We start from the raw sequence: 14,465 nt of genomic DNA, 5'->3' as shown, positions 1-14,465 counted from the left end.
CAACCCATGCCGGTCTGCCCATTCCTCCTAGCTTACATAATAAACTTCAGGTTACCCAGTGATTCCCATACCGTCGCCCCACTCCCCTGAGTTTTTAGATGAGGCATGCGGTGTCCCTCCCCGCTAGATGCACATCCCCTGCTCCAGAATGTCACAGCCTAAGCTCGATCATGTATCCCACTGAGCCCGATGAGCGTTTGGCCAAGAAGTGGTTTATCATGGCCTGTCCGGCGGATGTTGGCATGGTGGCCGCCGTTCACCCCGACCTATCGATCCCGGAGCAACACATCACCGCGGAAGCTGGCGAAGATGTTGACCTCATTGCCATGTCAAAGGATTCATGTCAGCGGGCTTGCGTATTACTGTATCTCGGGAAAGCTGGCTACGACATCAAGCTCATCGACAGCTACAGCTTCACGCGGGCCATGTCACAGGTTATGTGGTCCATCCCCAACCCCTCTGGTTCAACCGCCATCGATCTCTTCGACGGCCCTGCCGCTGATCTCCTCCACCAAGCAGTCAAGGATTTGTGATCCTTATACGCCATCGAGCCCATTTTGTCATTTCTGAAGGACACGTTCTACGGCGGCGGCTTGGAATCCTCAATTGACAAGTTAGATCTCATCGACCACGACCACGACCATGAGGAGGGCACCCACAAAGGTTCTTCCACCATGGGTCTATGCTCTTCCAACTGGAAGGATCCCATCCATGAAATGTGAGGCAACATCCTATCAGTAAATCTTACCTTTTCTAGCATGCCAACCCGTACCCTTTGTTGTAGTAGAATTTGCCATGCGGTGCTATAATTGTGTCGTGTTTAATTATTCCAGTTATGCAAAATGTATTGTTCAATAGGGTTATGTGATGTTTAAGCATGATTTGTCCACTTCAGTTTCATGAATGGCTATATTTGGTTGTTTATAGTGAGTAGATGCCTTGTTTATCTGTGTTTGGTTGTTAGGTTGGTTGCAGTGATTATTTTTCCAGTTATCGAGCCGATGCCTTGTTTATATGTATTTGGTTCTTAGTATGGTTGCAGTGAGCATTTGTCCAGTTATCAAGAAGATGCCTTGTTTATCTGTATTTGGTTGTTAGGTTGCTTTTTTAGCATTTGTCTAGTTATCAAGCAGATGGCTTGTTTATCTGTATTTGGTTGTTAGGTTGCTTTTTTTAGCATTTGTCCAGTTTTCAAGCAGATGCCTTGTTTATCTGTATTTGCTTGTTAGGTTGGTTAAAGTGAGCCTTTGTCCAGTTTTCAAGCATATGCCCTGTTTATCTGTATTTGCTTGTTAGGTTGGTTCCAGTGAGACTCTATCCAGTTTTCAATGGTTATATTTGGTTGTTATACTGATCATTTATGCCTTGTTTATTTCAGTCATTCACAATGTGTTGTTAATTATGTGCAAGTCAGAATGGTGCCACTCGACTACATCAATACCAGTTTGAACGGCTATATTTGGTTCCAGTTATGCCTGGTGTAGTTAGCACATGCCCTTTATTTCAGTTTTACATATTTATCTAGTGATATTTAAGCATTACCTATGTTCTATTGATTTTCAACAATACTAGTTTGAATTGCAATATTTGATGCCTGTTAAGCCTGCTGTTGGTAACATTGCCTTCCATTTTATATATGCTTTAACAGCATGCTGAAACCAACACATTGAAGCTATCATTTGGAGATGATATTGTTTACCTTTGCTATATTTGTTTGATGTTAAGGTTGCCGTACTTATCATGCCTTTCCACTACTTATGCTGGACAACAACGGGAGTGGCCACCATTTTCCGCCGACGTTAGCTTCATCCCTCGTCTTGTACTCCCCCGTCGTTCCATAATGTAGTGCATATAGATCCAGGCCTAGACACTTGTTAGCTTCTAATATTGACTTGTTGCTTGTAGGTACATATGCCCTTGGCAAGGATCCACGCATCGACCCTTTTTGTGTATGGGGCAATGAGATATTCATGGACAAGCATCAAGTGAGGAAAATGATAAGGATTATTAGGAAAAATATACGAGTGGTGGCAAGCAAATTATTTGTTTATGCTCTATCCAAAACAACAGTGAGCTGTAGGATGGTAACTACAAACTCTACAACCTTCTCTTTTTACTACCCATAATGAGTTGTTAGATAACAATGTCTGAATCTTTTTCGTTCGTAGTGGTTCCTGAAGTAGTTTACTCAAGGATTACCTCGCAAAGTACATGATTGGCGGACACACAATGAAGGTTAAAGTATTTCATCCAGACTACAATGAGCATCAAGAAGTCGTAATGAAGACGTGAATGATGGATGGGCAGCCATCACAAGGGGTTGGCCTAGAGTCGTGCACGCAAACCGCATGGAGGAGGGCACAATATGGGCATTCTGCTTCAGCTTCTCCAGCAACCAGAATGTCTTTCACCTCTCTCTTTACAGTCTTTAGTACAACTGCGGTTCATCATTATTTACTTGGTGCTTCTGTAGTTCTTCAGTATATGTACCTGACTACCTATGCATCAAATTATGCATTCATGGTTGAACCTATATTTGTAATAAATATGGTTGGATATGAAATAAGTGATTGCCTACTTTCAAATTAAAAACATGCAATTTTTAAATTAGGGATTAATTAGGGATTACACTGCACATGGTTTGCAATAGCGGAACATCTGCGATAGACGTGGAGATCAGATACGTTTCTAGGATGTGCTACGTGTGCGATCAATCTCCACCACACACATGATCAGCCAGGAAAAAAACATGTGTGATCAATCTCCACTTCACACACGATCAGCCAAGAAAAAAGTGTGCAATTAACAACAGCGTCGCACACAGTTCTTTCTTGTTAAATGTTTGCGATAGTCACCTTATCACACAGGCTTCGAAATTATTGACTTTTTGTGATGTTGTGTGCATCGCAAACGTTTGGTACTTCTTAGATTAACTGTGTGGGATGTACATACTAACGGAAACGTATTCATTGGATGGACTATGTGGAAGTATATACGAGCGGAAACGTTTAGCGGGGGCTGACTGTGTGGGATGTACTTACAACCGGAAATGATTTCGCCTGTATAATTGTATTTTTAGCACTAATGTACGTATAACTATATTTTAGCGCTCGCCGGTCGCACACGGCCTCATTTTGCCGAGCGTCTGTGCCAGGAGGACATATCCCTGACGGTTTCTGGGTCGTGTGGGAAGGACGCCCCCTATCGCAGTCACTCACTTGGCGACGGTTCCGAACGTCATCGCGGAAAGGGGTTAAAAACCGTTTGTATAGCACCGATGCGTACCAGTACATGATCATAAGATATTTGAAGAATATTAATGCATGATAAAAATTGTTGTCCGAAAAAATTGTGCATGCATGAGCAGATACATTTAAGATCAGAGCATGCGCGTCAAATGAAGCAAAAGAATCAGACGACCAACAGTTATTAAGTTACAACTCATCAAAGAGCACATCCAGAAAAGTTTGATAGTTGCAACTTAAGAAAAAACAACCCATATAACTGTCGGGGAATGCAGTAATTTCAAAAAAAATCCTACGATCACGCAAGCTCTATCTAGGTGATGCATAGCAACAAGAGGGGAGAGTGTGTCCACGTACCCTCGTAGACCGAAAGCGGAAGCATTTAGTTAACGCGGTTGATGTAGTCGAACGTCCTTCCGATCCAACCGATCCAAGCACCAAACATACGGCACCTCCGCGTTCAGCACACTTTAGCTTGCAGACGTCCCTCGTACTCTTGATCCAGTTGAGGCCGAGGGAGAGGTTCGTCAGCACGACGGCGTGGTGATGGTGATGATGAGTTACCGGCTCTAGGCTTCGCCTAAGCACTACGACGATATGACCGAGGTGTGTAACTGTGGAGGGGGGCACCGCACACGGCTAAACAATGTCAACTTGTGTGTCTAAGGGGTGCCCCCTCCCCCGTATATAAAGGAGTGGAGGAGGGGGAGGGCCGGCCCTCTATGGCGCGCCCAAGGCGGGAGTCCTACTCCCAGCGGGAGTAGGATTCCCCCTTCCCAAGTTGGAGTAGGAGAGGGAGGAAGGGGGAGAGAGAGGGAAGGAAAGGGGGTCGGCCCCCCACCCAATTCGGATTGGGCTTTTGGGGGCGCGCCCTCCACCTGGCCACCGCCTCCTCTCTCCCACTATGGCCCAATAAGGCCCAGACACTCCCCGAGGGGTTCCGGTAACCCCCCGGTACTCTGGTAAATGCCCGAACTCATCCTTAACCATTCCGATGTCCAAACATAGTCATCCAATATATAAATCTTCATGCCTTGACCATTTCGAGACTCCTCGTCATGTCCGCGATCACATCCAGGACTCTGAACTAACTTCGGTACATCAAAACACATAAACTCATAATACCAATCGTCATCAAACGTTAAGCGTGCGGACCCTATGGTTCGAAAACTATGTAGACATGACCGAGACACGTCTCTGGTCAATAACCAATAGTGGAACCTGGATGCCCATATTCGTTCCTACATATTCTATGAAGATTTTTATCAGTCAAACCGCATAACAACATTTGTTGTTCCCTTTGTCATCGGTATGTTACTTGCCCGAGATTCGATCGTCGGTATCTCGATACCTAGTTCAATCTCGTTGCCGGTGAGTATCTTTACTTGTTCTGTAATACTTCATCCAGCAACTAACTCATTAATCACGTTGCTTGCAAGGCTTATAGGGATGAGTATTACCGAGAGGGCCTAGAGATACCTCTCCGAAACACGGAGTGACAAATCCTAATGTTGATCTATGCCAACCCAACAAACACCTTCGGAGACACCTGTAGAGCACCTTTATAATCACCCTTTTACGTTGTGACGTTTGGTAGCACACAAAGTGTTCCTCCGGTAAACGGGAGTTGCATAATCTCATAGTCTAAGGAACTTGTATAAGTCATGAAGAAAGCAGTAGCAATGAAACTAACATGATCATAGTGCTAAGCTAACGGATGGGTCATGTCCAGCTCATCATTCTCCCAATGATGTGATCCCGTTCATCAAATGACAACACATGTCTATGGTTAGGAAACATAACCATCTTTGATTAATGAGCTATTCAAGTAGAGGCATACTAGGGGCTATAGGTTTTGTCTATGTATTCACACATGTACTAAGTTTCCGGTTAATACAATTCTAGCATGAATAATAAACATTTATCATGAATTAAGGAAATAAATAATAAGTCTATTATTGCCTCTAGGACATATTTCCTTTAGTCTCCCGCTTGCACTAGAGTCAATAATCTATATTACATAGTAATGATTCTAACACCCATGGAGCTTTGATGCTGATCATGTTTTTCTCATGAGAGAGGCTTAGTCAACGGGTCTGCAACATTCAGATCTGTGTGTATCTTGCAAATTTCTATGTCCCCTTCCGACACTTGATGACGGATGGAATTGAAGCGTCTCTTGATGTGCTTGGTTTTCTTGTGAAATCTGGATTCCTTTGCCAAGGAAATTGCACTAGTATTGTTACAAACGATTTTCATTGGACCCGATGCACTAGATATGACACCTAGATCGGATACGTCCAAACTCCTTAATTTACTGCTTTCGAAGCAGCAATGTACTCCGCTTCACACGTAGATCCCACCACGACGCTCTGCTTGGAACTGCACCAACTGACAGCTCCTCCATCAATAAAAATACGTATCCGGTTTGCGACTTAGAGTCATCCGGATCAGTGCCAAATCTTGCATCGACGTAACCATTTACGACATGCTCTTTTTCACCTCCATAAACGAGAAATATATCCTTAGTACTTTTCAGGTATTTCAGGATGTTCTTGACCGCTATCCAGTGCTCCACTCCGGGATTACTTTGGCACCTCCCTGCTATGCTTATAGCCAGACATACATCAGGTCTGGAACACAGTATTGCATACATGATAGAACCTATGGCTGAGGCATAGGGAATGACTTTCATTTTCTCTCTATCTTCTGCGGTGGTCGAGCTTTGAGTCTGACTCAATGTCACACCTTGTAACACATGCAAGAAACCTTTCTTTGACTGATCCATTTTGAACTTGTTCACAACTTTATCAAGGTATGAGCTTTGTGAAAGTCCAATTAGGCGTCTTGATCTATCTCTATAGATCTTGATGCCCAATATGTAAGCAGATTCTCCAAGGTCTTTCATAGAAAAACTCTTATTCAGGTATCCCTTTATGCTTTCCAGAAATTCCATATCATTTCCAATAAACAATATGTCATCTACATATAAAATCGGAAATTCTACAGACTTCTCCAAATGCTACAGACTTCCCCACTCAATTTCTTGTAAATATAGGCTTCTCCAAAAGTCTGTATAAAACCATATGCTTTGATCAGACTATCAAAGCATTTATTCCAACTCCGAGAGGCTTGCACCAGTCCATAAATGGATTGTTGGAGCTTGCACACCTTGCTAGCAACCTTTGGATCGACAAAACCTTCCAGTTGCATCATATACAACTCTTCTTCGAGAAATCCATTCAGGAATGCAGTTTTAACATCCATTTGCCAAATTTCATAATCATAAAATGCAACAATTGCTAACATGATTCAGATAGACTTAAGCATCGCTACGGGTGAGAATGTCTCATCATAGTCAACTCCTTGAACTTGTCGAAAACCTTTCGCAACAAGTTGAGCTTTGTAAACAGTAATATTACCGTCTACGTCGGTATTCTTCTTAAAGATCCATTTATTTTATATGGCTTGCCGATCATCGGGCAAGTCCACCAAAGTCCATACTTTGTTCTCATACATGGATCCCATCTCAGATTTCATGGCCTCAAGCCATTTCATGGAATCTTGGCTCATCATCGCTTCCTCGTAGTTCGTAGGTTCATCATGGTCTAGTAACATGACTTCCAGAATAGGATTACCGTACCACTCTGGTTCGGATCTTACTCTGGAAGACCTACGAGGTTCAGTAGCAACTTGATCTGAAGCTTCATGATCATCATCATTAGCTTCCTCACTAATTGGTGTAGGAATCACTGGAACTGACTTCTGTGATAAACTACTTTCCAACAAGGGAGAAGGTATAGTTACCTCATCAAGTTCTACTATCCTCCCACTCACTTCTTTCGAGAGAAACTCCTTCTCTAGAAAGGATCCATTCTTAGCAAAAAGAGATTTTGCCTTCGGATCTATGATAGAAGGTGTACCCAATAGTTTCCTTTTGGTATCCTATGAAGACACACTTCTCCGATTTGGGTTTGAGCTTATCAGGTTGAAGCTTTTTCACATAAGCATCGCATTCCCAAACTTTAAGAAACAACAACTTTGGTTTCTTGCCAAACCACGGTTCATAAGGCATCATCTCAATGGATTTTGATGGTGCCCTATTTAAAGTGAATGCAGCCGTCTCTCGAGCATAACCCCAAACCGATAGCGATAAATTAGTAAGAGACATCATAGATTGCTCCATATCTAATAAAGTGCGGTTACGATGTTCGGACACACCATTTCGCTGTGGTGTTCCAGGTTGCATTAATTGTGAAACTATCCCATGTTGTTTCAAATGAAGACCAAACCCGTAACTCAAATATTCTCCTCCACAATCACATCATAGAAACTTTATTTTCTTGTTACGATGATTTTCCACTTCACTCTGAAATTCTTTGAACTTTCAAATGTTTCATACTTATGCTTCGTTAAGTAGATATAACCATATCTGCTCAAATCATCTGTGAAGGTAAGAAAATAATGATACCCAACACGAGCATCATTACTCATTGGACCGCATACATCAGTATGTATTATTTCCAACAAGTCAGTAGCTCATTCCATTGTTCCGGAGAATGGAGTTTTAGTCATCTTGTCCATAAGGCACGGTTCGCAACCACCAAGTGATTCATAATCAAGTGATTCCAAAAGTCCATCAGTATGGAGTTTATTCATGCGCTTTACACCGATATTACCCAAACGGCAGTGCCACAAATAAGTTGCACTATAATTATTAAACTTCAATCTTTTAGCTTCAACACTATGAATATGTGTATCACTACTATCGAGATTTAACAAAAATAGACCACTCAATAGGGGTGCATGACCATAAAAGATATTACTCATATAAACAGAACAACCATTATTCTCTGATTTAAATAAATAACTGTCTCACATCAAACAAGATCCAGATATAATGTTCATGCTCAATGCCGCACCAAATAACAATTATTCAGGTCTAAAACTAATCCCGATGGTAGATGTACAGGTAGCGTGTCGACCGCGATCACATCGACTTTGGAACCATTTCCCACGCGCATCGTCACCTCGTCCTTAGCCAATCTTCGCTTAATTCGTAGCCCCTATTTCGAGTTGCAAATATGAGCAACAGAACCAGTATCAAATACCCTGGCACTACTGCGATCATAAGTTAAGTACACATCAATAACATGTATATCAAATATACCTTTCACTTTGCCATCCTTCTTATCCGCCAAATACTTGGGGCAGTTCTGCTTCCAGTGACCAGTCCCTTTGCAGTAGAAGCACTCAGTTTCAGGCTTAGGTCCAGACTTGGGTTTCTTCTCTTGAGCAGCAACCTTTTTTCCGTTCTTCTTGAAGTTCCCCTTCTTCCCTTTGCCCTTTTTCTTGAAACTAGTGGTCTTGTTGACCATCAACATTTGATGCTCCTTTTTGATTTCTACCTCCGCGGCTTTTAGCATCGTGAAGAGCTCGGGAATAGTCTTGTTCATCGCTTGCATATTATAGTTCATCATGAAGCCTTTATAGCTTGGTGGTAGTGATTGAAGAACTCTGTCAATGACACAATCTACTGGAAGATCAACTCCTAGCTGAGTCAAGTGATTATGATACCTAGACATTTTGAGTATGTGTTCAGTGACAGAACTATTCTCCTCCATTTTGCAGCTGTAGAACTTGTTGGAGACTTCATATCTCCAAACTCGGGCATTTGCTTGAAATATTAACTTCAACTCTTGGAACATCTCATATGCTCCATGATGTTCAAAACGTCTTTGAAGTCCCGATTCTAAGCCGTAAAGCATGGCACACTGAACGATCGAGTAGTCATCAGCATTGCTCTGCCAGACGTTCTTAACATCATCAGTAGCATCTGCAGCAAGCCTGGCACCTAGCGGTGCTTCTAGGACGTAATTCTTCTGTGCAGCAATGAGGATAATCCTCAAGTTACGGACCCAGTCCGTGTAGTTGCTGCCATCATCTTTCAATTTAGCTTTCTCTAGGAATGCATTAAAATTCAAAGGAACGGTAGCACGGGCCATTGATCTACAACAACATAGACATGCAAAATACTATCAGGTACTAAGTTCATGATAAATTAAAGTTCAATTAATCATATTACTTAAGAACTCCCACTTAGATAGACATCCTCTAATCATCTAAGTGATCGCGTGATCCAAATCAACTAAACCATGTCCGATCATCACGTGAGATGGAGTACTTTTCAGTGGTGAACATCACTATGTTGATAAGATCTACTATATGATTCACGCTCAACCTTTTGGTCTCAGTGTTCCGAGGCCATATCTGCATATGCTAGGCTCATCAAGTTTAACCCGAGTATTCTGCGTGTGCAAAATTGGCTTGCACCCGTTGTATGTGAACGTAGAGCTTATCACACCCGATCATCACGTGGGGTCTCGGCATGACGAACTGTAGCAACGGTGCATACTCAGGGCGAACACTTGTACCTTGAAATTTAGTAAGGGATCATCTTATAATGCCACCGAAGTTCTAAGCAAAATAAGATGCATAAAGGATAAACATCACATGCAATCAAAATATGTGACATGATACCATCATCTTGTGCTCATGATCTCCATCATCGAAGCATTGTCATGATCTCCAACGTCATCGGTGCAACACCTTGATCTCCATCGTAACATCGTTGTCATTTCGCCACCTATTGTTACTACGACTATCGCTACCGCTTAGTGATAAAGTAAAACAATTACATGGCGATTGCATTGCATACAATAAAGCGACAACCATATGGCTCCTGCAGTTGCCGATAACTTTGTTACAAAACATGATCATATCATACAACAATTTATATCACATCATGCCTTGACCATATCACATCACAACAAGCCCTGCAAAAACAAGTTAGACATCCTTTACTTTGTTGTTGCAAGTTTTACGTGGCTGCTACGGGCTTCTAGCAAGAACCGTTCTTACCTACGCATCAAAACCACAATGATTTTTTATCAAGTGTGTTGTTTTAACCTTCAACGAGGACCGGGCATATCCACACTCGATTCAACTAAAGTTGGAGAAACAGACACTCACCAGCAAGCTATGTGCAAAGCACGTCGGAAGAACCAGTCTCACGTAAGCGTACGCTTAATGTCGGTCTGAGCCGCTTCATCCAACAATACTGCCGAATCAAAGTATGACAAGCTGGTAAGCAGTATAACTATTATCGCCCACAACACTTTGTGTTCTACTCATGCATATAACATCTACGCATAGACCTGGCTCGGATGCCACTCTCGAGGAACATAGTAATTTCAAAAAAATTCCTACGATCACGCAAGATCTATCTAGGTGACGCATAGCAACGAGAGGGGAGAGTGTGTCCACGTACCCTCGTAGACCGAAAGCGGAAGCATTTAGTTAATGCGGTTGATGTAGCCGAACTTCTTCACGATCCAACCGATCCAAGCACCGAACATACGGCACCTCTGCGTTTAGCACACGTTCAGCTCGGAGACGTCCCTCGTACTCTTGATCTAGTTGAGGCCGAGGGAGAGTTTTTTCAGCACGACGGCATTGTGACGGTGATGATGAAGTTACCGGCTCAGGGCTTCGCCTAAGCACTACGATGATATGACCGAGGTGTGTAACTATGGAGGGGGCACCGCACACGGCTAAACAATGTCAACTTGTGTGTCTAAGGGGTGCCCCATCCCCCATATATAAAGGAGTGGAGGAGGGGGAGGGCCTGCCCTCTATGGTGTGCCCAAGGGGGGAGTCCTACTCCCAGCGGGAGTAGGATTCCCCCTTCCCAAGTTGGAGTAGGAGAGGAAGGAAGGGGGTGAGAGAGGGAAGGAAAGCCCCCCCCCCACCACCACCCAATTTGGAATGGGCTGGGGGGCGCCCTCCACCTGGTCGCCGCCTCCTCTCTCCCACTATAGCCCAATAAGGCCCGTACACTCCCTGGGGGGTTCCGGTACCCCCCCCCCCCCGGTACTCTGGTAAATGCCCGAACTCATCCGGAACCATTCCGATGTCCAAACATAGTCGTCCAATATATCAATCTTAATGTCTCGACCATTTCGAGGCTCCTCGTCATGTCTGTGATCACATCCGGAACTCCAAACTACCTTCAGTACATCAAAACACATAAACTCATAATACCAATCGTCCTCGAACGTTAAGCGTGCGGACCCTAGGGTTCGAGAACTATGTAGACATGACCGAGACAATTCTCTGGTCAATAACCAATAGCGGAACCTGGATTCTCATATCGGTTCCTACATATTCTACAAAGATTTTTATCGGTGAAACCGCATAACAACATACGTTGTTCCCTTTGTCATCGGTATGTTACTTGCCCGAGATTCGATTGTCCGTATCTCAATACCTAGTTCAATCTCGTTGCCAGCAAGTCTCTTTACTCGTTCCGTAATACTTCAACCCGCAACTAACTCATTAGTCACGTTGCTTGCAAGGCTATAATGATGAGTATTACCGAGAGGGCCCAGAGATACCTCTCTGAAACACGGAGTGACAAATCCTAATCTCGATCTATGCCAACCCAACAAACACCTTCGGAGACACTTGTAGAGCACCTTTATAATCACCCTTTTACGTTGTGACGTTTGGTAGCACACAGTGTTCCTCCAGTATTCGGGAGTTGCATAATCTCATAGTCTGAAGAACTTGTATAAGTCATGAAGAAAGCAGTAGCAATGAAACTAACACAATCATAGTGCAAAGCTAACAGATGGGTCATCTCCATCACATCATTCTCCCAATGATGTGATCCCGTTCATCAAATGATAACACATGTCTATGGTTAGGAAACATAAACATCTTTGATTAACGAGCTAGTCAAGTAGAGGCATACTAGGGACTATAGGTTTTGTCTATGCATTCATACCTATACTAAGTTTCCGGTTAATACAATTCTAGCATGAATAATAAACATTTATCATGAATTAAGGAAATAAATAATAACTTTATTATTGCCTCTAGGGCATATTTCCTTCAATAATGACCCGCTGGAAGACTAACTCAAACTTCTCCCCCTTTGTCATCAAATGGCCAAAAGGTGAGGACTTTGAGAACAAGCACCCCAGAAGAAAATCATCATGGAGAGGTCGAGGGAGCGCCAGCATTGTTGGGGTGGCGCGCTGCAGAAGGACCACCAGCAGAGTCTTCGACAGCTTCTTTTTCGTTGGTGGAGCGCGAGCAGGACTCGGAGCTTGGCATCAGAGGAGGAACTTGAGTTTTCTTGAACTTCTTCCTTGGCGGTTCAGCCCAGTGAAAGTTCATCTAGAAATCTTCCGTAGCAAGTTCTTCAGCTGATTTGAGATGCGGAAGTGTGGCCCAACTGCAATCAAATATCTCATGGAGATAGTATCTGTTCTTGTAGATGGCGTTATGCGTCACTGTCATATTTGCTTGAACAACAATGAATTGACACTTAACCTATCGATGATGCTTGTCTAGTTTCTAATGAAGACTAATGAGAAGCTCACGGTCAGTCATGACACATGGCACTTCTGGTGAAGACAATGGCCATGAGGCTTTAGCTGTAGTATCTTGTCTTGCAGAGTCATCAGCTATGGAGCTGGAAATAGGTTGATGAAATTGTCCATCTGAGGGACCAATTCCTTCATCAATGACGCTCTTGCCTTCCCCACGAACTCTAAACAGTGTGATTTGAAGAATTTCAACTTCAGTCACATAACTCAAGTGGTTCTGATGATCAGCCTTATGGTGGATTGAAGACCGAGATCTGATGAATCTCATAATCCATGGTGCGTAAAGCTTCAATTCGAAGGGAGGCTGAGCAATAGTGACCAAAGTCCTTAGGAAGAAATCATGAATGTTGATGGGAGTGCCATGTATGATTGAAACAACAAGTTCTTCATAACTCCCACTACTTCTTCAGTGTTGGAATTGTGGCCTTTGATCGGACTGAGGGTCTTTGTCAGAATGCGATACATAGTCTTCGACACATATAACAAATACTTCACAAGGAAGGTTGTCCTTGGAGCATTTCCTTCAGCAATAGGCTTCATCAGCACTTGTGTCAGGTGATTAGGCAACTCATGTTCTTCATAAATTTTCTTAGCTCCTTCTTGGGGTGGATCAACTAGAAGAGCATGAAGAAATTCATCAATCGATGCTTTGAAGTGAGTGTCTTCACTCATCCAGTCCAGAGCCCAAGTTGTTGTGTTGTCAGTGTTTCCAGAGAAGTGAACAATTGCATAGAATTGAAGAATCAGTTCTTCATTCTAGTCACAGACATCAGTGCAGAAAGTCTGCAGATCAACATCATGAAGTACAGCCAAAACTGGCCGGAAGGAGGGAATTGATTCCATATCCAGATGAGGAATATGACGATGCTGGAATACCTTCTTCTTGTCAAATAGCAGAGAGGCATAGAAGTTCATCTGTGTTCTTGTCTAGAACCTCAAACGCCTAAGTTTGGCCGAGTCATAAGGTGACTTGCCAATGAAGAAATTCTTCTCTTTGAAGAATCTAGCACTATCAAATTTTGGTCGCTTGAGGCCTTTGCCGATCTTGGGCATCACAGGGATAGGTTGAAGATTTTTCCTTTTCTTTCTAACATGAAGTACTGGTCGTGGAGACCTAGTTGAGTCATTTGGGTATGTGATGTCAAGAGCATGAGCAACTTCCTCAGTCGTAGCAGTTGGAACTGTGTCAGTGTCTGCTAAGGGAATTGGATCGACATTTGGAGGAGATGTGTTGATGACATCAACATCTGGGGCATCATGAGAAATATCATCAACTACTGCAGTTGTAACTTCTTCAAGAATGTTGTGGAGCGTTGGTGGTTGTTCTTCAGAGCCAATAGGAATTTCTTCAGTGTGTTGAGGCTATTGAGGCTCTTTTGTGAGGAGAGTGCTGAGGGGCAAATTTGCGTGAGCTGCTTCGCAAAATTTGTCATGGATTGGAGTAGTAGTCTCGCCATCAATATCCACTTCCTCCACTTTTTATTTAATCAGCGGAGTTCGTTGAGGGCTTTGAGTAGTATCTTGAGGCATTGATACATCAGCATCAACGTCAATTTCTTCATCCATTTGCTCTATGGTAGTAGCAGAATGTGTATCTTCTTCTTCTTCATCAGCCTGAGCGATTTCATAATCCACCCCATATGGAACCATTTGAACATTCTCAAGATTGCGGGAAGGGGCGCTGATGAGATTGGAATTGCGTCAATGGGAATGACAATTGAAGACAATGTTGTCGTCTTCAATTTCTTCAAGGATTCAGGCACAG

The sequence above is a fragment of the Triticum dicoccoides genome, chromosome 2B (assembly GCF_002162155.2).
Source record: "Triticum dicoccoides isolate Atlit2015 ecotype Zavitan chromosome 2B, WEW_v2.0, whole genome shotgun sequence".
In the NCBI taxonomy this organism is placed as follows: Eukaryota; Viridiplantae; Streptophyta; class Magnoliopsida; order Poales; family Poaceae; genus Triticum; species Triticum dicoccoides.
The sequence above is the reverse complement of the archived record's forward strand: the minus strand, read 5'-3'. Positions refer to the sequence as shown.